The sequence below is a fragment of the Benincasa hispida genome, unplaced genomic scaffold (assembly GCF_027475165.1).
Source record: "Benincasa hispida cultivar pf3 unplaced genomic scaffold, pf3_genome.v1.1 HicScf229, whole genome shotgun sequence".
Classification (NCBI taxonomy): domain Eukaryota; kingdom Viridiplantae; phylum Streptophyta; class Magnoliopsida; order Cucurbitales; family Cucurbitaceae; genus Benincasa; species Benincasa hispida.
The window spans coordinates 1-4,892 of NW_028326304.1; the positions used below are offsets into that span (position 1 = coordinate 1).

The following is a 4,892-nucleotide window of genomic DNA, read 5'->3' on the forward strand; positions in this document are numbered from 1 at the left end:
AACTTCCTTCCACATCATATGAACCAGCTGCTGACTTGACACTGACCTGCCATATGATTGCCACATAACTGATATGCAACTTTGACCAGGTAATCGTGGATCTAGTCCACGACTTCTTAACTCGTGTACAGGGTACAAGAGTTAGTGGTCCTAAAAACCCCACCTCTTCCTTCTCTGATCAGTTTATTCCTCATCTCCAACATATTTCTTTCTTCCTCTCTGCCCCAACCTACCACCAGCCATCGTCCATTGCCCGTCATCCGCTCCATCGTCTGTCATTCTCCATGCCGCCGCTACTGTGCTACCATCAACCGTATGTAATTTTTTTCTTCAATATATGAGATTGTGACTTGAATATCCATAGATCTAGTATTTTGTTTAGATGTATGTATGAAAAACTAGAGATTTGTACTAGTTTTATTTAAAATGTGCGAGATCTAGTGTGTAAAAGTTGTTTTTCTAAGATTTCGTATTTGTATGACCGTTATAATGGATTTGAAATTTATTTTTTATGTTGTTTGGGTTTGGATTTGAAAATTTGGATTTTTTTTTTTAATTTATTATTTCGGATTGTGGCTTGGTAGTTATTTTAGATTGCTTGGGCTGTAGTTTGTTTGATTTTTTTTTCAAAGAATTAAACTGATCTTGAATTTGAGTTTATGATTCTTTTAAGAAAATTTTTTTTGGATTGATCTTGAATTTGAGTTTGAATTATCTTTTGGATTGATGTTAGATTGGGCTGTTACACTAATATTTTGTCAACTATAATAGTTGTAAACATTTGAGTTAATATGTTATTGCTCCTGAAAATTTAGTCATTCTTGAACCTAGAAATGCTGGGAATAGTAATATTGATGTAAAACTTGATGAGTTATTTGGAAACGATGGAACTGCAAAACATGAAAATGAGTTAGTACCGTCAGAGATGTTCACCCAAATAGATTAGGATGTTACTAATTCAATTTGTGAACAATGGTCGACATTAGAGAAAAGGAGTAGATGTGTAGATAATTCTAGTTTAATACAAAAAGAAATGTTATTTGATACTAAAAAAGATCTATACTGGCCGTATAAAAGTATTGCGTGACAGAATACTATCATATTTTTATAGTAGAATCGAACCGAGATATTTGGTATATGAGATGCAAACAGTGGAAGGATGGTTGTGATTAGAAGTTATGGGCTTGTCGGCATAAAACTCATGGGATGTTTGAAATTACTAGACTTAAAGGGGAGCTCTCATGTTTGTACACAGAATTGACACAAGATCATTCAAAACTTGATTTGAATTTTATGAGTTTTAAAATTCAAAAAATGGTTAAAGCTGATCTTGGGGTTCCTATGGCCTTAGTCCAAGAAGTAATTAAAAAATAATATGAGTATAATGTTAATTATAGACGTGTGTGGCAAGCAAAGAGAAAAGTATTAATTGTTATGTTTGGTGATTGGGAGAAATCGTATTCAGAGCTTCCGTATTGGTTGAGTGTTGTCGTGCATTACAATTTTGGAACACGATCGAGTTATATTTTCTTCCATTTGATGTGCCAGGTATGACTAATTTTTGTTGAGTTTTCCAGTCATTCGGTCCTGTAAGAGAATGGTTCAAATATTGTAGGCTATTAATTTAGATTGATGAAACTCATCTTTACGAAAATTATTGATCACCTTATCTATTTATGCAAACGGGCATATATTTTTCCTTGCTTTTGCTATTGTTGAAGGAGAAAACCCATCCAGTTGGTCGTGGTTTCTGTGGATATCGTGTGAATATGTTACCGAGCGATATGGTATTTGCTTGATTTTTTATAGACAAAGATATTCTTACTGTAATTAACAACGAGGAAATAGGTTAGAGTAAACCTAGAGATAAGTGATGCACTCGATCGTGTGGACATATATACAAAATATACCATGAGAAAGCTTAAGAAGTGGGAAAACGAGCATTTGCACATACAATGACATATATGAAGGATCTCTTAACGAAGAGCATCCATGAGCACGTTCAGATCTTTCCGATTTTATTGTGACCGAAATTCCACACACACATTCTAATCAACAGTTATGCAAAATATACTAATTAACGACATGATTTGATAAATAAAATACAAGAGATTGAGTTCTGATAACTTGTAGAAATATAAGTTATTACAGCTCAAATTAGTAAAACAATGAGAGAAAGCGATGGTAAAATAGGCAATATCATGTCTGAAAATGCCAAACTAAAAGGAATTGTGATCGCAAGTGCTCATCGCATAAAAGTAGTTAATTTACCTATTTTATGTAGATACAATGCGATGGCGCATATGAAATTGCGATCCAAGAGCACAATGCGACAACGCGCTTGAAGTTGCAATCGCAAGTCATGCGATCGTGAGAAGTTTATTAAAAAGTGATCGCATAAAGACCTCGCATCAAGATGACAACATAATAAATCATGATGGGACGTAAAGCTGATAACGGTCGATTTCGAATTCAGTTGACAAACCGTTAAAAGCCACACTGTAGTAGGTACATTGAACTTTCAGTGACTTTTAAATGACACAATAGAGTAGGAAAATTAATGCCGCCTATCATTGCAATTATTTGTAAGAAAAGCTGCTTCACCTTGAAATCTATAAATGCCGAATGCCACCAGAGAAAAAGGGGTCAATCCACGCTCATACATATACATATACATAGAGGACAGAAAGAGTAAGAAGATGAGGCGAAGCCAAGAGAAATCGCTCCCGGACAGATCGAGAGATTGCCGAAAAGCAATACAAAGGAGAGAGGGCCAACCCTTGCGAGAGCAAGAATTCACAACTAGAATGGAGTTGAAGTGATAAAGAGTAGTGTAAAAGGCCACGGGAAGCAAGACATTGCTTACCGAACTTGTTATCTCTCAAATCCATTTGTTATTTTGTATTCGACACTTTATTTGCAGAAAATGGAAACTTCATTTTGATTTCTGTTCAATCTCTCCACACCATGCATGAGTAGCTAAATTTCTAAATGGGTTGAGAAGTACTTAGCTAGCAAGACTTAAGATTTACATTTTATGCGATCATCTTATCTTATGTATGCATCATTCACCCTTTGGACATACTTGAGAGAGTAGTCTAAAGATAGAATCTAGGCTTGAGAGAGAGATTAGAATCTAGGCTTGAGAGAGTCGGATTAGAATCGTATAAGCAAGACTAGAAACTTAGACATAAATTCTATCTACTATTTACACATCGTATGCGCCCTAGAAATAAGAATGATGGTATGCGGTCACCTTGTCTTATTTTGCGTCATTCATCATTTGGACATACTTGAGAGAGTAGTCTAAAGATAGAATATAGGCTTGAGAGAGTCGGATTAGATCAATAAGCAAGAATAAAAACTTAGACATAAGATCTATCGACAGGTTTCGCATATACATCGCATGCGTCCTAGAAATAGGAATTATGGCATTCTGCATTGATAAATGTAGTACTGTTATTTGTATATAGCTTGATCGCATAACTTGTGCACAGTCTTGGAAAATGTTAGCTAAACCCCTTCTTAACCCATCATCGTATACTTATTGTAACTCTACACTTTCATCGCTCTGTGTTCAACTTCGTCGCATAGAAAAATCTAAATCAAAACACTATCCACTTCTTTTTCACCACCTCTATAGAATCAAAGAGTCTGTCGCATATCTATTTAGTAGTCCCCGTGTTCGACCCTGGACTTACCAGGAACCTAAGAAGGCTTATACTTGGGCTTTGTTAGGAAAACTTGCATGACCATCGCATAACACACTCCATCGCATAACACATATCATCGCATACTCACACCATCGCATCATAATTCTACGCATCAAGTTTTTGGCACCGTTGCTGGGGACTACGGTATAGATTGCGCTAACATCAAACCTCTTTGATCTTTACAGCTTTCGACCTCTGTGCATTGCCATTCCTTCGGTAAAGGAAGAAGCAAGTGTCACATGAGTGAAAGACATGCTCCTAAGCCCAACTACGACCTAGAGATTGAAAGAACATTTCACAGACGACAGAAAGACAGACGTCGACAACAAAGAAGAACTCACAGAATGGCTGAACAACCTGAACAACAAGCCGCAAATGAAAACAACATGATGGCAAATCCTATCCTACTGTCAAATGATCGCAATAGACCCATCCAGGACTATGCGTCACCAAACTTGTATGATTTCTCCCCAGGAATCATGAGACCAGCATTGGATGGATCATGGTTTGAGATGAAGCCAATATGTTACAAATGATACAAACAACAAGACAGTTCAGAGGTCGGCATGGTGAAGACCCGCACGCCCATCTATGAAGCTTCATTGAAATTTGTAACACTTTTGTGTTCCCTAATATCTCTACAGAAGAGGTTTGACTCACACTATTTTCATTTTCACTATGCGATCAAGTAAGAAAATGGGCATACTCTCTTGAACTAGGAGAGATAATTTCATGGGAATAAGTTGTGGAGAAGATGAAGAAATATTTCCCCCTATAGAGAATGCTAGAAGAAGGAAATTGATCACCAATTTTGAATAAGAAGAAGATGAATCACTCAGTGACACATGGGCGAGATTCAAGAGATTAGTGCACGACTGGCCACACAATGGATTGTTGGATTGCCTCCAAATGGAGATCTTCTATCATGGACTAAATTTTGCATCGCAGACGGCTGCAATGTGGCAACAGTAAGAGGTCTACTAGACAAAACGTATGATGAGGCAAAGAACATTCTTGATCGCATCTCGAAAAACCACGAAGATTAGCAAGAAAGTGATCAAGGAGTAAAACCCAAATAAGGTAACACAAGTAATGGTGCCATCACATCTTTGCAAAAGCAGATGAATGCGATGATAAATTTATTATAGGGCATCACAATAAACAACCCCAAAACGCAAA

The 4,892-nt window shown here is 36.7% G+C and overlaps 1 non-coding gene across 1 annotated transcript; it reads right to left on the minus strand.

Moving 5' to 3' along the window:
- Window positions 1–4,499: 4,499 nt before the first annotated feature.
- On the minus strand, window positions 4,500–4,606 carry LOC150030409 (small nucleolar RNA R71). The gene has a single exon (XR_016526943.1). It is a non-coding gene; the product is annotated as a small nucleolar RNA R71 (small nucleolar RNA).
- Between the last annotated feature and the right edge of the window lie 286 nt (window positions 4,607–4,892).